General features: G+C 36.7%; 4 long non-coding RNA genes across 7 annotated transcripts in view; 1 reads left to right on the forward strand and 3 right to left on the reverse strand.

Annotated features, from left to right (window-relative positions):
- Nucleotides 1-19,872, reverse strand: part of LOC143532647 (uncharacterized) — a 210,532-nt gene extending 190,660 nt beyond the window's left edge. The window contains exon 1 of the long non-coding RNA XR_013135217.1: nucleotides 19,781-19,872. This is a non-coding gene — a long non-coding RNA (uncharacterized LOC143532647). The remainder of the gene's footprint in view (nucleotides 1-19,780) is intronic.
- On the forward strand, nucleotides 15,855-17,935 carry LOC143532645 (uncharacterized). Its single transcript, XR_013135215.1, has 2 exons — nucleotides 15,855-16,229; nucleotides 16,260-17,935. It is a non-coding gene; the product is annotated as an uncharacterized LOC143532645 (long non-coding RNA).
- On the reverse strand, nucleotides 17,793-18,232 carry LOC143532644 (uncharacterized). 4 transcript variants are annotated; one of them, XR_013135213.1, is made up of 2 exons: nucleotides 18,055-18,185; nucleotides 17,793-17,920 (listed from the first exon to the last, which is right to left on the reverse strand). It is a non-coding gene; the product is annotated as an uncharacterized LOC143532644 (long non-coding RNA). The 4 variants fall into 4 exon arrangements; XR_013135212.1 differs by having other exon boundaries at nucleotides 17,802-17,920; nucleotides 18,049-18,183; XR_013135214.1 differs by having other exon boundaries at nucleotides 17,802-17,884; nucleotides 18,025-18,128.
- Nucleotides 19,873-20,761: 889 nt separating the features above from the next.
- Nucleotides 20,762-21,787, reverse strand: LOC143532646 (uncharacterized). The gene is made up of 2 exons (XR_013135216.1): nucleotides 21,143-21,787; nucleotides 20,762-20,987 (listed from the first exon to the last, which is right to left on the reverse strand). It is a non-coding gene; the product is annotated as an uncharacterized LOC143532646 (long non-coding RNA).
- Between the last annotated feature and the right edge of the window lie 2,752 nt (nucleotides 21,788-24,539).

Here is a 24,539-nt window from a genome sequence, read left to right on the forward strand (position 1 = left end):
GAGAAGCCACAGAATAAAAGGATTATTGGTCATATAATCAATCCTGATTATGTATGTCCTCCTAATGAACGCTGGATCCACGATGATTCGGATTCTGAGCGCGAAGGGGGTGAAGGTGGGAACGATGGTGACAATGATGATAATAATGATGGAAATGATGATGATGGTAATGGAGATGGACATGATGGTGATGGTGGAGCTGGTGAGAGAGCTCATAAAGAACAACAAGATGTAATCGATGCTGCTCTTGCTGCGATCATAAAAGCTCAGCTTGATAGAAAGCGAAAGGGTAAAGCGGTTGCTACCGGTGAACCATCGAAGAAGCCTCGTGTGTCTGAGGGGGCTGGAGTGATCATTGGGGTCCCACCAACTCGTCAAACAACGCCACAAAGCTCGACGGTGCCGCTTACTACTAGCACCCCAATGCTAACTTTGACGACGACCTCAATATCACATGAAAGATTTGGTAGTATTCCTCAGATGACATTGACAGAGATACCAAGACCTCCAGCTGTTTTATCTACTGTAACTCCGACAATATCATTTCCTTCTTCTCCTCCTCAAACAACTCCTCCTCCTCCACCCCCGCCTCGTGATATCTCTTACTTGAGAATCACTAGGCCTCAAGGACCTGTTCAGCCGGTTCACCCATCCTTATACAATCTTCAACCAAGTCGTCAAACCGAGATGTTGATGAATCTGCTGCATCTTTACGAGAATCAAATGGCAGAAGATCGTCAGAATCAGAAGCGTCTCATGGAAAATCAAAGACGATTGATGGGTTACGTTTTGTTCTGCCAGAAGGAGACAAAAGCCCTCCATGAGATTGTATCGTCTCAGGGGGTGAGGTTACAAGAGCATGATGAACGACTGAAAGAGCAGAATGATCTTATTCTTCAACTGACCTGCAAAGAGGATGCCTTGAAGTGTATCAAGAAAGATGATAAGGATCCTGATGAGTCAGATGCCGGGGGTGAGCCGAAACAAGCTCACGGTTCATCTGCTGGTGCTGGCACGAGCGTTGGTGAAGAATCAAGTCAACAGATGGTAGTTTATCATGATCCAACAGCTGCCAAGCCAATTGAAATGATTGCGGCTAATACGGTAATTTTTGTCGATGGATCTGGGATGGTAAAGAGTGTGGTGAACAGGGATGAGATTGAGGTTGGAGAGCTTATGGAGAGATCCTTGACACGAGAGCAGATTTCGATACTGCTAGGGCTGAACGATGATCAGTTGAATGTGTTAGAAGCTGAGCCCGATGTCGAGGTTGTGAATGAGGAAGGATTGGATGAGGACCCGTTGTTTATGAACACGGATTTTATTTATGAGAATGAGGAGATTGAAGTAGAGGACGTGACTGCAGATAAGTATCCGGACTTGTTTCAACACATGAACGCTGATCAAGGTGCTCCGGTATTTCAAGAAGAGATAATGAAGGAAGCTGAGGATGGATTGGAAAAGGTTGTTCAAAGGAACGTAACCTCACTCAACGAAATTACTGATGAGGACATTAAGAAGTGGTTCAAACGGAACAAAGTGGGTAAGATTATCAGTGCTTACCGTTATGTGGATCAATAGAGGAAAGAGACTGCTGAGGCTTGGGTTAAAGCTAATCAGGTGACTACCTTTAAGACTGTTTCGAAGGTACATGGTGACATTGTCTCTTGGGATTATGATTCGGACCTTAAGGTATGTATAGTCAAATGGGAGAAGGGTGTTCAATACTACGAGTTTATAAGAGACGTTTTAACACTACTGCGGTGGGATGTACGTACCCTCGCGAGACGTCCTTTTATCAATCGTGGTGGCCACAAGACCGTGGACATGTTTTATCAGCACCTTCTCTTTGAAGTTAATCATGGTTTCAAGTTCTTTAAGCCCCAGGTCCCAAAACGTACACGTAACGACGAGATAGATCCAAAGACTGGGTGGAAGAAACTTGTGTTAAAGGTGAAGCCGCCCAAGACCATGAAAAAGGTTCCAGTGAAGACGATGCCGCAAGACATGTATCTGTCCTTCAACCGCTGGTATTACGACTATCGTACCAGTGAGGCCGTTATTGTTTTGGGAAGAGATTTAGAGACAAAGCTGATCAAGATAATCGACCCGATGTGGTTGGTTAATTTATTCGAGACCGATAATGACGAGCTTTTCAGGAATCAAATTTTGTTTTAGCGTCGTGAAGATTATGACCTGGCTATGCAATTCCAACGTGTGGTTCGTGTGTGTTATGAACATGGGATTCATAGTTGAAGAGACTGGCAGTCAAAGCGCTTCATATAAGTTAAAGACAAAGAGCTCAAGACGAGGGGGTGTCTGTTAGTGCACGGTTTTGCGTCTCGAGTCTTTGTATTTAACATTAACGTTTTGTTGATTATTTTAATGTAATAAGTTTTATTATTTATGTCTAGTTCGCTAAAAGTATTGGCTAGTTTGCTAGGGGATGTTAGCGAACTAGCCCAGAAGCTTGTATGCTCCTGATTCGTTAGGGATGTTAACGAATTAGGAGGCGCTTCGCTATAGCTTAAGTTAACGAATGGGGAAGCCGGTTCGCTAGGGGATGTTAGCGAACCGGATTACCCCCCTATTTATAGTGAACCATTGTTCACAATTTGTAAGTTTTGCAGAGCTATTAACGTATTTTGTGTAATTCCAGATCTCAAAGCTTCATATTAATCTTATACAATTACTAATCCTAATATAGTGATAATATATACATACATAACAATTGAATTAAGGTAACTAAGAGAATAGATCCGTATACGTATTAATCAAAGAGGTTCAGATCTCAGATCTGATTAAGTGTTATTGATACGAGTTGGAGAACGAGATCAAACAAACCTTTTTCATAAAAGGTTGCAAAATTATACTACATTTGCAACCTTTTTAATAAAAAGTTACATATTTTAATATAATTTGCAACTTTTTTCTTGAAAGGTTGCAAATTTTATTGAATTTTGCAACTTTTGTTAAAAAGGTTGCATTGTTAAAACTTAGATACAACTCGTGTTTTTAAAGGTTGCGTAATTCAATGAAACGATAAAAAAATATAAAGTTAAGCACTTGAGATAATACAAGTTATAAACATAATCATTCCCCATTCGGTGGTTTATACTAATAATGTGAACGAAGCATGGGTTAGATTTGTTGTTAGTCAAAACAAGATTTTGTAAAACAAACCACTAACGAAACGAACAGAACGTAAAACACAAAATTATAAAATTTAAATATTAAGTTGGTTATTATAAATGAAATATTATAATAATATAAAACAAACATTTAACTAACGAACATACATAAACAAACGTAAACTAACCTAAATGAACACATTACCGAATGTTCGCAAACGCAAACTGTGTTCATGTTTGTTCATTAGTTTAACTTAACGAACAAAAATTCTTGTTCGTGCTCGTTAATTTATTAAACGAATAAACGTAGATGAACTTTCCGCCAAATAGTTAACGAAATGTTCATTCAATATTCAGTTCATTTACAACCCTACTAAAATATAATATGAAAGGAACTTATTATAAATAATAAAATTTTGATTTCACGTATATTATTATCCTATACTTAATAAATTATTTTTTCGAATGATTAAATTTCTAGAATCAGACATTTTTCATATTTTCCTTTGAATGGTTAATATCAAACCCTTCAACTGAGTAGGATCAAGATACCCCTCCATAAGTGACAATAAGTTACAAATTTAGACCAAGTTGAAAATATATAGAAAAGCTAATTAAGAACAGTTGAGTCAGTCTTCTATTTAACTCATCATCCTGCTCATCTTCTAGCAAGTAGGGTGTAAATGAGCCAAACCTCTAATGAGCTAGCTACTTAAGATCGGCTTGTTAAAAGCTTGAGTTGAATCGAGCTTAAATGATCTCGAGCCTAAAATAAAACTTGTTTAGTAAATGAGCTCGAACCTAAAAATAAGTTCATTTAATAATTTAGCCCGAGCTTCAATTGTCAAGATCGAGTTGGCTTGAGAGCCTAAATGAGACTTAAGGATATATAATTTGTTATTTAATACATTGCGTATATAATTTTTAAAAAGTTACCATTATAAATAATAATGAAAAAAATAAGTATATTGTTATCATAACCTGTGTACTATTACACTACGTGAATATCGACCTTCGGCCACACATGTGGTCTGGGCGATTTGCCACACTTCGGCTTAAATGTGTGGCTAAAAGTGTTGGGTTTTAACAAGATTATCAAAGTGATAAAATCCTTATTTTATCAAAAACACAGCGGATATAAGTTTTAAATCTTGTTGATATGAAATGTATAAAACCAATTTTAAACATGCAAAACCCAAGCCCGGATCCAAATACGAAATACACACTATCAAGCACATGCATGTCACTATAAGTTCATGCATGTTAATATTACCTTTCAAGAGTAAAACCCGGATGAAAAGGATGATTATTGAAAGGCTAGAACTTGAATATGGAAGTTCCTCAAGCTTGTATACCCCAAGCTCTAACAACACACCTCTTCTAGCTAGGATTCCACTTGAAATTTTCTTCTTCCTTTTCCTTTATGTTGGCCGAACCCAAAAGAAAAAGAGGAAGAGAGGAAAAATCTTTACTTGTATAATATGTGTTATTGTTATGAAAGGATGAAAGAGAAAGACTTGGTTTTATTCAAAGTCATCTTTCTCTCCACCAATGATATCCATTGCATGTCTCCACTACCTCAACAATAATAATAAAATAATATCAAGTATAAGAGAGAGAAGTGGGGCCACCCCTTCCTTTACATTATTAATATTATTAATTTTGTTTTATAACATAAATATATATATCCATATATATATTTATGAGTTATAACAAAACTTATTACATGTTGGGTGACATGCTTAGTAACCATTATTTACATATTGTTATTTAACCAACTTAATTAACATGTAATGTTCTCTCATAAAATATAAATCATCCATATGATTTGTTTATTACACAAGTACATTCTTATTTAGAAACCCTTTTCCAAATAACTCAAGTGTCAATATCCATTTACTTATGATCATATCATATATAAACAAATATTATCGGTGTTTGTCTAGCTTGTTATTAGGTATGACCCGACTTGGATCAATACGTACTAGCCACATCAACTCTAATATGTGTCTTGGCAGATCAATTCCAACAATCTCCCACTTGCACAAGATTCATAGAAGATTGATGCAAATAGCAAATACCGCCTAACTAAGGTTTACTACCCCTAATACGCATGACGAAGTGCCATTCAATAACATCATCCCTTTCAAGTCCCATACTTGAAATGATTTAGGTGAAACTATCATTTATCTTTTTGACACAAATGTCATGTTAAATCCAGAGACACAGAGTGATCATTCTCTGTTGATTTAACTTGTCAGGCCTTAGACATTTAACTCTCAACGAATAAGAGGGACAAATCCCATATTGACTACATACGTCTCTCACTATCACCTTGTACTATACTTGAGCTTAGCCTTATGTACTGACATATTTCAGAGCAGCGAAGAACTAAGTCAAAGCATAATAGTCGATGAATATCAAGACCCAATATGTATCTCAGGTCGGAGGATACTATGAAGTTCGCCTTTACTCAATATTTACTTATGATCACAAATCCCAAGGATTCCATGCAGTAAAATTGAGGGCGGGTCAGTCCAATATTTATCCCATAAATATCTATGAACCTTGGCAGCAACCCTTTGCTATATTCATACCTCATGAATATCTACCAATCCAAGTTCATAATAGTCTTACTTTCACATTTGTTCCCACAACTATGAACGAATACGAACGTTTAGAATAATTTAAATTATTCACGGATTTAAACATACTAAAATGGAACATAACTCAAGAACATGACCATAACCAAAACCATATGATTGAGTTAAAATAAAATTGTTCCAATATCCAAATACAAATTTTGATCAAATCAAATCACTAGAATATTGAAGTCCTAAGGCGCAAGTATGACCCTCATGCTTCGGCCTTTCAAGGAGTTTCGTGAGTGGGTCCGCAATGTTTTGATCAGTGTGAACTTTGCGAATACATATCTTTCCTTTTTTAACTTCATCCCTTATGTAGTTGAATCACCGCTCAATGTGCCTAGTCTTTTGATGTGCACGGGGTTTCTTGATTTGAGCAATCGCAACCTCGTTGTCACAAAAGATTTCTAGAGGGTCCTGAATGGTACGGACTACCCCTAGATCGGCAATGAACTTTCTGATCCATGAGCTTCTTGAGCTGCCAATGAGGCGGCGATGTATTCAGATTCAGTGGTGGACAAGGCTACCACATCTTGTTTTGCGCTCTTCCAATAGACAGCACCACCATTGAGAACGAAAACATATACCGATTGTGATCGAGAATCATCTCGATCAGTTTGGAAACTCGCATCAGTGTAACCCTTTACAACGAGTTCCTCCTCACCAGAGCCATATATTAGAAACATATCCTTAGTCCTTCTAAGGTATTTCAATATGCTCTTAACAGCCATCCAATGGCTAGTTCCCGGATTTTGTTGGTATCGACTTGTCATGCTTAAGGCGCTTGACACATCCGGTCTAGTGCAAATCATGGCATACATGATGGATCCTATAGCAGATGCATATGAGATACCACTCATTTTGTCTTGCTCATCCTTTGAGCTTGGACATTGAGAAGCACTCAACATCGTTCCTCTTTGAATAGGTACCAAACATTTCTTAGAGTTTTCCATCTTGAACCTTTTCAAGATCTTGTCAATGTATGCACTTTGATTCAAACCTATCAACCGCCTTGATCTATCCCTATAGATCATTATTCCCAGAATATAGGCGGCCTCACCAAGATCCTTGATGGAAAAACAGCTTCCAAGCCAGGCTTTTACACCTTCCAAGGTTGGAATGTCATTTCCAAACAGTAATATGTCATCGACATATAATACCAGAAAGGTAATGATGCTCCCACTAGCTTTCTTATACACACAAGCTTCATCAACGTTTTTGATGAATCCAAATTTCTTAACTTCATCATCAAAACGGTGATTCCAACTTCTAGATGCTTGTTTCAATCCATAGATTTATTTCTTCAACTTGCATACTTTGTTAGGATGTTGTGGATCGACAAAACCTTCGGGCTGAACCATATAGACATACTCTTCAAGATGTCCATTTAGAAAAGCGGTTTTGACATCCATTTGCCATATCTCATAGTCATAATATGCGGCTATGGCAAACAATATCCTTATAGACTTTAGCATCTCCACGGGCGAGAAAGTTTCATCATAATCAACCCCTTGAGTTTGAGTGAAACCCTTTGCTACAAGTCTATCTTTGTAAGTATCCAAGTTTCCATGCATATCAGTTTTCTTCTTGAAAACCCACTTACTTCCAACCAGTTTGGAATTTAGAGGTGGAGCAACCAAGTCCCATACTTGATTGTCATGCATGGATTGCATCTCAACATTCATGGCTTCTAGCCATTTGTCACAATCAGATTGCGACATTGCATCTCGGTATGTGGTGGGTTCATCCGAATCTACCACGTAGCATCCATCCATGAAAAATCCATATTTTTCAGGTGGGGTGCTAATTCTACCAGATTTGCGAATGTTTTGTGTGTTTTGATCAACCATTTGATCATCCTCAACAACCTCTGGTTGATTGCTAGTGTCAACCAAACGTGTATCGGCTTGTAGTTCTCGATCCTCTTCGAGTTCCACAGTTCTGTCAGTTCCTTCCATAAGGAACCTTCTTTCCAAGAGCTTTGCCTTCCGAGCTATAAACACTTTATGCTCGTTTGGATTGTAGAAATAATATCTCATCGAATCCGTGGGATATCCTACAAATATACACTTAGTGGATCGACATTCAAGTTTGTCAGGGGTGTAGATCTTAACATAAGCCTCACAACCCCATACCTTTAAATATGAAAAAGATGGAGCCTTTCCATGCCATATTTCAAATGGTGTCCTATCCACTTTCTTGGTTAGTGCCATATTTAAAATACGGGCAGCGGAGATCACAGCGAAACCCCAAAATGATAGAGGTAATGAGCTTCTAGCCATCATGGATCGAACCATATCCAGCAAGGTTCGATTCCTCCTCTCGGACACACCATTATGTTGTGGTGTTCCATGTGGAGTAAGTTGTGAGACAATCCCACAACTCCTAAGATGTTCTAGAAACCCATCATTGAGGTATTCACCTCCTCTATCGGAACGAAGTACTTTGATTGTTTTGCTGAGTTGATTTTGTACTTCATTTTGGAAGACTTTGAACATTTCAAAGGCCTCATTTTTGTGTCTTAACAAGAACACATACCCATAGCGACTATAATCGTCGGTAAAGGTAATAAAGTATCTTTCACCATTTCTTGTCATTGTCCTAAAGGTCCACATACATTCGAATGTATGATACCTAATAAGTCTTTCGCCCTTTCATTAGTTCCACTAAAGGGCTCCTTGGTCATCTTTCCCAATAAACAAGATTCACATTCATCAAATGAATCATCACTTGATTTCAAAAGACCATTATTTTGAAGTGTATGAATGCGATCCTTGTTTATATGACCAAGGCGACAATGCCAAAGAAAAGTCTTACTTAAATCAAATTTGAGTCTTTTGGTGCTAGATTGGTACAACGAGTTATCAATGGATGTGTTATCATGAACTAATTCATAAATGCCATTAGACGGCATCGCTTTAAAATAAAAGACATTATTCATGAATACACAAATACCATTGTCCACAAACTTTAAATCATAACCATATTGTCTTAAAAGAGAAACGGAGATAATGTTCCTAGTCAAACTAGGAGCATACAAAATGTTTTTCAAAACAACTTCCAAACCATTTGGAAGCTTCAAAACATAGTCTCCTTGGGCTTCGACAACAACCTTTGCTCCGTTTCCCATGAAGAGACTTGTATCTTCTTTCTTGAAATGTTTATTTCTTTTGAACTCTTGCAACGAATTGCAGATATGAGTTCCACATCCGGTATCCAATACCCATGTGTTAGAAGAAATAACATTAAGATCAATATAGATCATGAAAGTTGTACCCGAGGTTTGCCCCGCATCCCTCTTGCCTTTCAACTCTTTGAGATAGGTTGGACAATCTCTTTTCCAATGTCCTATCTCACCACCACCAAAGCACGGGTCGTCAAAGCTAACCTTTAGCTTTTTAATATTTGGTTTAGGTGGTTCCGCTTTAGCTTTCCCTTTGACGTTACCCTTGACATGTCCCTTTCCTTTGGCAACCTTTGCCTTAGGTTCTGGGTGATGCCTTTTTACCGATTGTGTTTCTTCCATATGACATGCATGAGCTCTTGAACCCTTTCAAAGTGTTCCACCCTAACTTTAGTAAGGAACATTTCCTTAAGTTGGGTGATCATGTCATATGCCCCATGATTTTCAAAACCCTTTTGAAATTCGGGAATCATAGTTCCCAACATGAGACAAGAAACTTGCACCGAATCCTCGGTGTATTAACCAATCGTTATAGGCATCATCATCGTCAACGTTTGGTTCGTCGGGAATAAGATCGTCTAATATGTAGGATTTCCTTTCTTGTTTGAGAACAATTCTCAAATTTTGATACCAATCCATAAAATTATTATGGTTAAGATGATCCCTGTCAAGTATAGATCTTAGTGATAGGTTATGCACGGGTGGGATAATTTCGTTAAGTGGATTGTAGATTGCGGACATCTACACAATTTAACAAAGTTCACTTTTAGTATTTTTGATATCAATAAATTTTAATCTTTAATACCCTTTAATGTCTCCAAGACAATTATTGATTAAAATCTAGAATCCAACGTTTCATTCAAATAGTAGTTAGGTGACCTTTATCCTACTATTCGAATTAACAAGGTAGTCAACGTTTGACGATTGCAACCCTTTGCAACTTCTAGTTTTATGGGATCGGTTAAACATCATATGTTTAGTTGGTATGTTTAATCCCATCAACACCTTTGAACGCCATGTTAAGGTGACCCTATAGTCATGGTTTCCAAATCAAGTCGTCCTACTTACAAACACGTGTGAGTTTACTCATACAAGTGGTTAGGTGATCCTAATGCCAAAAGTAATTGTAAAATCACCTTAAGATCACAAGTTTTCTCAAAAGTGCTTAGGTGACCCTAACCCACTATCAAGTCTACAAGTGACTTAAGTGTCGTATAAAAGGATGGTGTTTAACTTGTTTTTAAAAGGGAATTTTAGTTTTCTAAATTCTAGATTGGAAAACTATTTATTGTACCTTTCATTTGCATGCATTCAAATGTATGGTACTTAGTTGAAAAACCCATTTTCAAAGTTCCTATTAATAAAACCCATTTTATTATGAAATCATTAGCTATTAATAAAACCAATTTTAATTACCTAACGATTTCTAAGGAACCGATTTTATGCTAGTTGATTTTAAGTTGTTAAGCAAACCATATTGCAAATAATACAAACATAAGTAAATCAACCATGCAAGCATAAAATATACACAACCACAAGTTCATAACCATAGCCTCCTAATGTTGACCACACTTGTTGACCGAAGACAAGTGTGTCAAAAAGTCTCTCCTAAGGGACCCAAAAGAACATGCACTTGTGTCGGTGAACTCCCACTTGATTCCGCATCCATATGCTCCAAGTGTTTACCCCGTGTTGTGGTCTCCTTCATTTTACTTGGGCTTCAATCCATGCATCTTTTTTTACAAAATACATCCTAATACATTTTTCTAGTAAAAGAAATACATCTAATCTACTTATTATTACAAACCAAATGAATGAATAAATAGATTACAAACCCAAATAAATATTACAACCAAATTGAATGAACAAACAACCAACACAATCATTCAACCAAACACAAGGCCATGGATAGGTTATGAATATCTATTACACATCCAAATATGCAATAATACAAGATCAAAATGGTTCCCCTTTTTTACCTCAAAACTTTCGGCCAAAGCTTAAGCAAACCAAAAGTTTCGGGTTTTGTCCAAACAAACTAAACAATCATCCAAATGACTTGGTTTTTCAAGATTACCACATGCATGTAAAGTATAACCTTGAAAAACCATAGGGTAACCAAAACCCCAAAAAGTTTCGGCCAAATGGTGAAACCCACCATAAACCCGAAAAATTTTGGGTCTAATGAAGCATGCATTCTTATAAGCGGCTCTTGATGTCATTTTTGGGTTTTAACAAGATTATCAAAGTGATAAAATCCTTATTTTATCAAAAACACAGTAGATATAAGTTTTAAATCTTGTTGATATGAAATGTATAAAACCAATTTTAAACATGCAAAACCCATGCCCGGATCCAAATACAAAATACACACTATCAAGCACATGCATGTCACTATAAGTTCATGCATGTTAATATTACCTTTCAAGAGTAAAACCCGGATGAAAAGGATGATTATTGAAAGGCTAGAACTTGAATATGGAAGTTCCTCAAGCTTGTATACCCCAAGCTCCAACAACACACCTCTTCTAGCTAGGATTCCACTTGAAATTTTCTTCTTCCTTTTCCTTTATGTTGGCCGAACCCAAGAGAAAAAGAGGAAGAGAGGAAAAATCTTTACTTGCATAATATGTGTTATTGTTATGAAAGGATGAAAGAGAAAGACTTGGTTTTATTCAAAGTCATCTTTCTCACCACCAATGATATCCATTACATGTTTCCACTACCTCAACAATAATAATAAAATAATATCAAGTATAAGAGAGAGAAGTGGGGCCACCCCTTCCTTTACATTATTAATATTATTAATTTTGTTTTATAACATAAATATATATATCCATATATATATTTATGAGTTATAACAAAACTTATTACATGTTGGGTGACATGCTTAGTAACCATTATTTACATATTGTTATTTAACCAACTTAATTAACATGTAATGTTCTCTCATAAAATATAAATCATCCATATGATTTGTTTATTACACAAGTACATTCTTATTTAGAAACCCTTTTCCAAATAACTCAAGTGTCAATATTCATTTACTTATGATCATATCATATATAAACAAATATTATCGGTGTTTGTCTAGCTTGTTATTGGGTATGATCCGACTTGGATCAATACGTACTAGCCACATCAACTCTAATATGTGTCTTGGGCAGATCAATTCCAACAAAAAGGTCTTTGACCATGTTGGAAAACCTCCCAGAATGTTTTAGCCACAAATATTATTCTTCACGTGACCATTTTATACCTAGTCAGGTACTTTTCGCCACACTTTGAACAAAACTGTGACAAAAACTAGCCACTTTATAAAAACATGTGGCGAAATGTGACCTACAGTCATAGTTTGTTTGATCTTTAACACATGTGACCAAAAACACATGCATTAGCCACAAACTGTGACATTTAACTAGCCACATCTTTTATAAGTGTGGCCAAATTTGACAAACGGCTACTGAATTGATAAGAGGGGTGTCTAAAAGGTAAAAGATATAGCCACTTATATTACGTTGTGTGACCTAATGTCAAATTTTCTAGCCACATTTTTAATAAAGTGGCAAAAAATGACGAACAACCATTGTTTTTATTAGTTATGTGGCTAAAACGCTTAAAATATATGGCCACTTACACGAAGTTGTGTGAACAAAGAGTAGTTTACTTTTATTTTTCATAAGTTTTTTATTGTCACGGAAACACATACTATGTGTGGCTATAAGTTATAAATTGTCACACTTAAAGGATGTTTTTGTGTGTCCAAATGTAATTAATGGCCACTTATAAGAGGTTGTGTGACCAAAGAGTATCTTAGTTTTGCTTTTTATAAGTTTTTTATTGTCACGGATACACTTATTATGTGTGGCTATAAGTTATAAATTGTCACACTTAAAGGATGTTTTAGTGTGTCCAAATGTTATTAATGGCCACGTATTCCAGGTTGTGTGACTAAAGAGTATCTTAGTTTTGTTTTTTTATAAGTTTTTTATTGTCACGGATATAGTTATTATGTGTTGCTATAAGTTATAAATCGTCACACTTAAAGGTTGTTTTAGTGTGTCCAAATGTAATTAATGGCCACTTATTTGAGGTTGGGTGACCAAAGAATATCTTAGTTTTATTTTTTGTAAGTTTTTTATTGTCACGGATACACTTATTATGTGTGGCTATAAGTTATAAATGGTAACACAATAATATTTTTAAGCGTGTCCAATCGTCATTAATGGCCACACGTTGATTTGACGACTGGCGATGTCATCATTGCCTTTACAGTTTCTTGTGCCGCCAAATTCAAATTGTCAAGGAGATGTACCGGCGGTTTCCGATGGTGATAAATACCAGTCACAATCACAATCACAATCCACAATCACAATCACTATCACAATCACAATCCACCTTTCTTCCGATTATAATTTCCGATAATGAAACCAGCTAAATGGCTCGAACGTGCACCGGGTGCTCAAGCCCCCAACTACTACGGCAACCCCACATTTTTCACTATACGGTTCCACTTTTATTCACGCGCCTTCCGGAGGAACCAACCTGTGAGGTATATTGACAATGTCGACCCTCAAACCTTCTCGTACCAATAACTTAACTGAATGGTTAGGTGGCTTGCGTACACGACTATTGATTATTGCGTACATCGACTTGGAAGACTTGTCGCACTTCAGGATGGTGTCCGTTTATGGGACATTCCATTCTGAGGTGAACCTTCGCCTCCGTAGGCTTAGGGACTCCACCTATACCTCCAATGGCATGTGGCAGAGGATCATGCCCTCTCACACTCCATCGGATGCGGCTCCGGATTCGGATACGGAATCTGATGGCAGGACTCCGGATATGGATAGCGATGTAGATTCCGATTTGGAATCGGATGCTAGGAGTTAATATTATGTAAATTGGTTTTCTATATATTAATGTAAATTTTAATATTGTAAATGTTATTATATTTTGTTATCTGAATGTTATATTTTGGTTGCGTTTGTTTAGCGTAGTTGATGTTGATTTTTTATAAATAACGTGTGAGTGAATAACAAAATAGACCTAAAATTTAATTTTTGGTAGTTGAGACAGTAATTTGTTGTAGTTCAGTTGATTTGTAGCGTATCTAGTAAGATAAACTAGTTTTTTTATTTTAATTAACTTGAATGTAGGGTATTATTACATAAATATATTTCAAAGATTTTCTGACAGGTATTAAAAGCGTAAAAAGTGTGTGAAATACTAGTTTTTATTATTTTAATTAAATTGAATGTAGGTTATCATTACATAAATATATTTTCAAGATTTTGGACAAGTAGTAGGTATAAATGTAATTAATTATCAGGATTATATAGCTTCTTTGCGTTTCCATAGCGTGTGGAAACCATTTTGATAGGTAGTATGCAGTTATATACTCAACAACCAACTATATAACAACAGAGACTTTAATGACTGCAATAAAACTGGTGACTGAAATTTATTACACTTCTATATATGTTATGTGAATTCCAAACTTGGCCAAGCAGAAAATACTAAGGTTTCCACAGATCTTAAACTTCCCAAAGATGTTAGATTTTGATAAAATCCTTTCCAAAACTCAATGCCATCACCAGATCTTAAATCTAAGGTTACTGGTGATGGCATTGAGTTTGGAAAGGATTTTTCAAAACTGAATTTTATTTCTTTAAAGGCTTCTTCAAAGTCTGGAGGGTACATTTTTGGTATGCAGGTTAGTGAAAAGAAGGGCATAATAGTCTTTTTTTTTATAAAATGAGTTGATAATATTTTGCAGGAAACCAGCTGTTGAAAAGTATGTTGAAACATAACCAAATAGAGGTTGTGCAAGAAACAAAACCATTAGACGAGAAATGATGCATTTTTGGGCTTTCTTTGTATTAATGTAACGCGAGTCGAATGTAATGACTTTATTGATCTTACTATGGTACACTACAAGTCAACTGTGACTTTTATCAATGTAACATGATGTATGTTTGAACTTGACACCAATTGACCAAAATAGCTAGAAGATGAAATGAATTCAACAAACCGGCCTGTACGTATAAGTAGTAATAGTATTAAAAACAACCAATATTTCTTTAGTTTGAACTATTAAGTACAAAGTAAAGAAGGAAGATATCATGTATCACAACTATATTTAAACATTATTTACATCTAACTAGCCGAACGAACACAACTGCTGGGTCGACAACCCCGACATCTGCGTCAATCTCCATTACGAATAGTTGTAGGCTTTTTCCCGGGCCGCCAGTAATCATCCGGGGACTCATTACGAAGCAGTTGATTTGGTTGTACAAGTGGCAATGTATTACCCTCATGAGGGAAAGTTACCGTACTAAAATCCTCATTGACCTCGTCATACGAATGCCTATAATTCTTGGGTGGAGTCATGAGGACAACATGCTTTTTTCTATCCAGCTGATCTTGAACATAAAACACCTGGCGTGCTTGCGAGGCCAATATGAACGGATCATCCTTGTGGCCAAATTTGTTTAGGTCGACCGACGTGTAACCAAGAATATCATGTTTGACATGTTTACGGTCAACCCATTAGCACATTAAGACCGGAATTCTTTTAGTATGATAATCTTTGGCTAAATGTAGGCTATCATTACCATAATATTTTTCGCGGCATTTTTGACAGGTGACATATAATTGTGATCAGTTACTTCTGACAGGTGATATAAATGCAAGTAATCTTTAGATTAAACAAAAACACATGAGACAAATTGTTGCGTTTCCCAAGCGCGGGACACCCTTTTGTTATTTTATTGCAGTTACTGTTCGTCTGTGAACATTTTGGTTATATATACATACACCACATTTGTAAAACTCATATACCTACATAATTTTAAATTATTTTTTTAGTTAATAATGGATTGCTCTTCATCATCATCGTCGTCATCATCATCATCATCATCATCATCATCATCATCATCATCCAGATCCTACAAGGCTGCCCTCAGAAGGAGAATTGAGGCTCAAATCGAGGTAGACAAAGCTTGTCGGGAAACTCTTACTGAAGAATTTGTAAAGACTAGCAACAGCTTGGATGCCAGGGATCTCATTACAAAAGTTCTTACTCGGATGCCCGCTAGTTGTATCCGAGATCTTGCTGTTTTGTTTATGGTTGATGTAGGAAAGAGGGAGCTTGAAGAGTTAAAAGTTTTGGGCAAGACAATTCTTGAACTGAATTGCTCAATGGAATTGAAGTTGAATTTTCTTATGTCACTCAGAGATTAGTATGTGATGGTGTTTCATGGTGTGTTATTATGTGTGTCACTCAGAGATTAGTAGTAATAAAATTTGTATGTTTGTGATGGTGTGTTTGTATGTGTGTTTTGGTAATAATAAAATTTGTTGGTTATGTGTTAAAACATTGATTCAACATGTAACTATTATCTTAAAGTGGTAATGTACATAGCATAAGATAACAAGTATCTTAAAGTACATAGCAGTCAATTTTGAAATCATTCAAATTTGTTGTTGCCTTTTCGTAAGTTCAGCAATCAACTCTTCTCCGGTTAAACGAGTGTCGTCATTTTCATGGAATAGCAGTGCTTTCTTGATAAGAGTATTTCGGTGTTGGTTTGTATCCGAGAGGAGGATTTTGCACAAATACTTTAACCTCAACCCTCTTAGTTGTCTATGTTGTTCAGGGCCTTCCGTTTGGAGATTAAACCGCCATGGTCTCTTCCCATAATATTTCTCCATGTGTCTCATAGCAAAAATTCCACAATCTATTCCATTACTTTGTGTTCTCCATCTCATCTTCAATCTATTGATTGTTGCTACTTGGATTTGCTGAGCAATGGGGTGTTTGATTGTTTTAAGATACATGCAAAAGACATTTCTCTACACAAAATAGAAAGCAATTTAAGTATTTTGACAATTTTTATAACATGTATGTATGTTTTTTGGGTCAAAGGTATATATGTTTACCATTATATCAGGAGTCTTTCCGTATCTTTCTTCAAATTTCTCTCTAATTGCTTTTGATTTGTCTTCTAAGCTTTTAAACTTTGCATCAGCTGGTATTTATTGGTTTGCACTGTTGTCAAGTAAATCTATCACTCCTGTTTGAAGATTGAAGGCAACCACAACGAAATGCTCGTGTTGTAGAATTGGCACGAGCACTATAGCAACCTCCTTGAGTGATAGAATTCCAGTCCTTGACATTTCTCTTTCAAAGTTGTCTGTAAACAAATCCAGTCTTTCTTTGTATGTGAAACCCTTTGACTCAGAATAATGGTCACTTGTCTGTATAATAATTAAAACGCAGATGATTAAAGCTTTTAGTCAGCGTTTTCTAATAGTACAAACAAAATTGATTAATTTGTACCAGCAAATTGCTTGAAGTAAAGAATCTGAACGGTGATGCTGCAGATTTTTTCTTTTCCTCGTAGTTCATTAATTCACTGAATGCATCCATTGCATTGGCTCGGATATAAATGCCAGGAGCGAAGCTTTCAAAGAGTACCTTGAAGTTTTCTATGTGAGTGGTCTTGTAGACCTCATCCCAAATGTCTCCAAGACAAAAAAATATATACTCTGAAAGTATTTCTTCATCTTCTGTGACACTAGCGTATGCGTCAACCTCTCTCAGAAGATATGGAGAGTTCAGGCTATCACTTGTTGACAGTCTGCTGTCAACTGTTAAACATAAAACAACTCACATTAAATTTGACTGAAAATAATTGTAATTATAAGTAAATACCTTATTTGCCCTTCTGGTTTTTATTTATAATTACATACCCTCTTTTGCCCACGCAACCACTGTATTAACAACTTCATCAACATCTTCGCACGAGACATTGTTTTCTTGACCTGCATCATTTTTTTACGACAGCCAAAGATGTAATATGTTCAACTATACGACAACCAAAGATTATAATTAAGCTGGTACATATATTATATACCTTTCTGAGCAGCCACTGGACCACCAACACCAACATCTGAATCAACTGCATCACACAGATGTAATAAGTTTAAAAGAACAGCATAAGTGTTTTAAGAGAGTTTTAACTATATTAATAATTAATTAATTTAACCCAAATACCTTTATGAGCAGCCACTGGATCACCAACACCAACACCAACATCTGAATCTTGTGTTTTAGGGACCACATTAGATGTTGTGAATCTGTTTTCCAATTCACAACATCTAGCAAAGATAATCTCACTCGATGGATGCCTATCATTTCCTTGACGGACCAACTCGTTGATCTCAGAGCAAATCTTATCAAATTTCTTCAACTTGTTATCCATTGCCTTATTCCAAGACTGTAAAAAGAGAATATAGTTAATTCAAAAACATTTTCAATTTATCCCAGCCAGTTGTAATAATAGTCAACAAGCACGATAGGCATTTGCAAACTTAAAGGTGAATAATCTCTTACATAATCATCCAAATCTAGTTCAGCAGTTTGATCGGCATTTTCTGTTTTCAGATGCACTTTGACCATCTGTTTTTTAATTACATATAATGTTGTATTACATATAATGCATGTAGAGATAAGAGATATGAGAGTTTTTTACAAGAAAATAACAAGTTTAATACCATGTTCTTGTTTCTCCTCTGCTGCAGTGTTTTCTTCAACTCCAGGCTTAACGACAGCACTAACCGTCACAGCAGCAGCAGTCTCATCAAGTCTCTTCCCGGCAGCACTAACTGTCACAGCAGCAGTATCAGCAACAGCAGCATCAGCAGTCTCATCAAGTCTCTTCCCAGCAGTACTAACGGTCACAGCAGCAGGAACAACAGCAGCCGCATCAATCCCTTTCCCGTTAACACTACACGTCACAGCAGCAACAACAACAGCATCTTCTTCTAAGGGAACGCCATTATTCTCAAAGTATTTTTCCATCTTATTAAGAGTAGTTGTTTTTATGTAGTTGACTGCAGGCGTTGTGACGGGAGTCCCAAATGGACCATATTTTTCTGGTATTCATGTGTGTAAAGCATCACAAGGAAGGTGATCGGACCGTTGTATTGAACGTCGATACCTCTCCATTCTTCCTTTGTCTTTTTCAAGTTTTTAATAACATAGCTGCACCAGTCCATATTTGGATTATCAGAGGTTTTATCAATTGCGGCGATGAATCGTTTATTGACTGTTGTTGAATTTGTCACAAATCCTATACAGGTGTTGACCAACACAAGGAAATTAATCTTAAACAGTTCACCAACTCCTTGATCCGCGGCCAGTTTGTCTTTCACATTCTTTACACTTATTCTTGCACCTGTCGGGAATTGAGATTTGAACAAATCTGTAGTAACATCTTCTCTCAATCTTGGTCTATTCTTGCTTAAAACAGGAATCTCACCCATTGGTATCCCCAACACTTCATGTATTTTTTGTGGTGTTATCTTAATAACACCGCTCCCAATGTTCAATTCATTTAAAAGGTTATTATAGTTCATGAGCAACCAATATCCCAAAGTTGTTGGAGTTTGGGATACTTGAAGTCTTAACATTGACCCGAAACCCATTTCTTCTACACAAGTTTTTTGGGCACTGGTCATTGCCTTCACCGCCTCAACAATATGAATAGGTGCACACCTATTCATCAACCTTTGGTCTACAAATTCAACAAAAGGTTGTCCCCTCTCGGTTGGCTTCTTTTCTTTAACGGCTCTTTTTTTCGGACACTGAAAGTCCGGGCCGGAGGTGCTGGGTTCCACTTGTTTCCGATTTGACAACAACCTGTCGATTTTTGTGTCAAGGTCTGAATCAAAATCTGCTTCCACAACATGTTTTGTTTTTCCCACCGGAGCAACTTTTTTATTCTTTTATCAGTCTTGGTTTTTTCAACAACTGAATCACATACATACAATAAAACACGGGGGTAGGGGATAATAACACGAATCACAAGGAAACAGAAAACTCTTATCAAATATCACAATGATAAATTCTCATACCAAAGCCATAACACGCTATGTATTACAACAACAACAACAACATGCTTATCAAACGTATTAATACATAAGAAGATTCAAACAAATGCTTACATTTAAAGAATAAGTAAACCAAAAACGCTAAAAAAATCATAAAGTAACACCTGTTCCATCTTCATTTTGAGACCTATCGTGCTTTTGCTTTGTCCTTGGTTCCGTTTCTGAATTAGATGAGTTAGGGTTCTTAATTTTGGTTCCGTACCAGAAGTAGATGTGTTAGGGTTCTGAGAAATCGTGCTTGTACTTGTGCTTCACCGTAGAAATCATCGACTGTTTTTATGGATTTTGACTTAAGAGGGTAGTTATTTGACTTTTTGAAAAGAAGGCGCGTGCTTTTAAATTTTAATCGTACGGTAGTTATTTGACCCTTTTAAAAGAAGGCGCGTGCAAGGTGGTCATGATGGTGGTGGATGGTGGCGGAGGTGCGGTGGTTCGTGGTGGCGGATGTGTGGTGGTGGGTGGTGAGGTGGGCAGTGGGTGGTGGTGGCGGAGGTCGATGGTGGTGGTGGTGGTGGGTGGTGGTGGTGGTGGTGGGTAGTGGGTGGTGGTGGTTGATGGGTATAAATAAATGTAAATATACTTATATATAATATTAGTGGGTGGTGGTGGTGTGGTGGGTGGTGATGGAGTGTGGTTAGTGGTGGACGGTGGCGGAGGTGCGGTGGTTCCTGGTGGCAGATGTGTGGTGGTGGGTGGTGAGGTGGGCAGTGGGTGGTGGTGGCGGAGGTCGGTGGTGGTGGTGGTGGTGGTGGTGGTAGGTGGTGGTGGTGGTGGTGGGTAGTGGGTGGTGGTAGATGGGTATAAATAAATGTATATATACTTATATATAATATTAGTGGGTGGTGGTGGTGTGGTGGGTGGTGATGGAGTGTGGTTAGTGGTGGGTGCTGGGGATCGTTGTGGCGAATGTGGGCGGTGGTGTGTAGTATGATTGCGAATATGTAATAAATGAGACAATGACGGTGCTATCCCGTATGATGACCATGATGATTGGCCCAATTATGACGAGACGATGCTAATATAACTACCTGGGTTGGTGGTGGTTATCATATTGATGCTGCTACCCTATATATACGGTTTACTTACGCCAACCCATATGATGGCGACTGTAGCTCGTATGACGAACATGACGTCTATGATGATGATCACACATATATATGATGAGGACCAATTATATGTACCTACATGACAATACGCCACACAGCCCCCCCCCCCCCCACACACACACATATATGTTGATGATAATGGTGACACCAATGTTTAATGACATGTAACCCGTATGATCGACGACGACCATGATAACGTATACGACAGTCATACTGATGGTAACATGTACGACTGATGATGTCGTTTGATAACGACGACAATTCATAAGATGGTGCCGACGGTGATCGCTAATATTGGGCGTTTTGTTTATGATAACCCATACGATGTTGACTACATCCCCTACATGGCAATTGGATGATGATGATGATGATGATGATGATGATGATGATGGAGATGTGTGACGATGATGACGACACTGATAGCGAGATATATGTTTGAGCCCTTATGATCAACGCCGACTATGATAGCCTATACAATTACCACGTTGATTACCCGCACGTCTGATGATGATGCCGTTTCATGGCGATGGTGATCGATGATTATGATGATGATAACCACTATAATACATGATAACGACGATAACTTTATGATGTTGATCAACATCATAACACATATATATGGTGATGATGATAACCTAGAATGTTATGAGGCTCTCCATTACAAAGTTGTAAATCATATCCAGAAAATCTTACTAAAGGTTAAGATAATACTTCAATAATGAATAAAATTTTAAATTTTTTTAAAAATACGATTTATTAAACGAACTCCTCTTTAAACAAAATTAAAAAACTAAAAGTAAATGTTTTTATACTATTTTCAAAAATTTATAAAACAAAAAACCAAAATATATAAATAACTAAATGTGTAGGAATAAATAAAACCAAAATTCAAAACCCTTTTAACTTCAAAACCCTTTTAACTTCAAAACCCTAAGTCAACTTTTACTTCGCTTTACTGTAATTCGTAGACATCGCTTTACTGTAAGAACATAAAAATGTCACGTCTCAATAATGGAGTTAAGTTCCTGGTAGATATCAACAGCGATTCCATGAGTAAGATGGTATGTTAATATTGTTATCTGGTTAATTTTTTTTATGAAACATTTTACAGTTTTGCAACAAATACATTCTAAGAGCATTTTTTGTGTTACTTATAGCTCATTCCTAAAGCTATTCAACCAATGTTTGCTGACATGAAATCGATTACCGGCTGTTGTTTGATTCACGATCAATGTGGTAGAACGTTTTCTGTTGCTATAATCAAAGTACTTGATGACTTTTATTTTGGAACCGGTTGGACTGAATTAATCAGAGAATGTTGTATAGAAGCTGAAACATATGTTGTTTTTGAGATTAAACCAAGATGTATGTTGAATATGTTTACTTTCGAAAGAAACGTAAATGATCAATCCGGTACTATGATATGCATTCTAGTCATAAACCGACGCGTCCATTACTTGGTAAGTTTTAATTTATGTTTCTAATGATTGTTTACAAATTCAAATGTCCTTTAATTAACATGTTTAATAGGATTTCCCTGAGTGGTACGTGATTCAAGAATTTGGTGACAATTACATGAATTCGCTTTTCGAGCTTATTACTCCAGATAGATATATGTTTAAAGTTTCATGTCTTAGGGATGGAATGGGTTGTAGGCTAGAGGATGGACGGAATGAGGTTTTTAAACAAACCAACTTGAAAGGTGGCTCGTTTGTTGTGTTTGAAATCATATCAGATAAGACATTTCATATTAATGTCTTTCATGAAGATGGCATAGAATTTATCCTTCCTGGTCCAAATCAGTTGTTTCTCAACAATCAATCAAGCAATCAGGGTAGTTCCTCCCAAAACCCAATTCATCTTGATGAGCAAGATGATGACTCTGAAATCGTCTTCCATATGAACGTACCCAAGAAATTGGTAAATTGAATTTTTAAATTTCTTTTTTATTTACAAGTATATTTGAAATTTGCTTTTCACAGGGTCTTCCGGGTCGCATTGCTACCAAGATTGATGCCTATGATGGAATTCCAATCACTTTGGTCAATCCCGAAGGTCGTAAAAAGAAAATGAGACTTCATGGTGAACGATCGGGCCTGAACTTCAGATACTGGTTACCAAAATGGAAAATTTTCAAGGTGGAAAATGATATACAGATTGGTGATGAGTGCAACTTTGAATATAACTTCAATGAAGCTACTTTGTTAGTTTCAAAAGTTGATTAGTGATTTGGTGATCTTTGGAACATTTGGGAAATATTTGGTGACGTGTTTGGAACATTTGTGATTTGGGTATTTGTATATGTATGGTTGTTGTATTGATACACTTTTTAGTTTATTGTGTTGAATGTTGGTCAGTTAATTAGCTTTCAAATGCTTTAATTTTTATAGTTTCTTGTATCATCTATTTTGTTATTCACTCTTATTTTTGTTTCATGGAATGTATTGTAATGAATGGTAATTATGGTTAAATCTAAAAATAAAACAAAAAACACTTTGTTAAAAAACACTATTACGCTTGTCACGCGCTAATGTACATAAACATATATAAATACCTAATACGCAATACACGCTTATCCAACCATCTTCTGGCAAAGTGCCTATTTTCAGTCACAGGTTCTCTGCCAATAATTAATCTATTAGTTCTTAATTAAAAGGGAGGCAAAACTCAAAAAGCTCCATTGGCTCCAAATATTCAAAAACTCCAAATTTCATTTAACACTCAAAATTATTAAAAATTTTTCACTCCACAAATCAGCCAAATTATTAAAAAAACAATTGGAGATGAAGCTTGTAGATGAAAGAATCGAAGAAGAACGCTACTCCGATGAGGAAGCCAACGACGACGACAACGGTCAACCGGACGAGCTTATAGGGACGATGGTTATCGAACCCCTCAACAGTTTGGAGGCTATCCAACCCCTCAACAGTTTTGCTACTACGAAAAAACCTAAAAGGGGGTTGACGAGGCTACCTAAGCTGCGTTCCCAATATGCAAACTCTGGTGGTGTCAAACCGGCAGTGGAGTTTGATAATCTGGGTAGGTTCACTGGCCAAAACAGATCAAAGTTTGCAAGTTATTTAGGGGATGTTGTAAGGGAAATAGTTGGCTTGAGACATTTAAGTTGGAGGAAGGTCACAAAGGAGCTTAGAGATAAACTGTGGGAACAGATAACGGTTATTCTTTATTTCTATTTGTGCATTTTATATTTTGAGATGTAATTTACCTTTATTGCATTATGTTATGCAAAAATATTTTGAGATTGAGGATTGTCGCAGGCCTTCTGTGATGAATCGGCTCGGACACCTTCTTCGGACTTCAGAAGAAAAATGTATGCCAAATACATTATGCCGAACATCGGTAAACCTCTGAAGCTGAAGGCGATACCCAAGGGACACAGGACGATGATCAGGCAAGAAGACTGGGATCGCTTCGTTGAGTACACACAATCAGAGAAGTTTCAGGTATACATCCTCTACTCTGCAAACGTAGATTGATCGACTATATATGG

The sequence above is a fragment of the Bidens hawaiensis genome, unplaced genomic scaffold (assembly GCF_021521415.1).
Source record: "Bidens hawaiensis isolate Kalapana, Puna unplaced genomic scaffold, B.hawaiensis_p1.1 tig00009539_1, whole genome shotgun sequence".
Classification (NCBI taxonomy): domain Eukaryota; kingdom Viridiplantae; phylum Streptophyta; class Magnoliopsida; order Asterales; family Asteraceae; genus Bidens; species Bidens hawaiensis.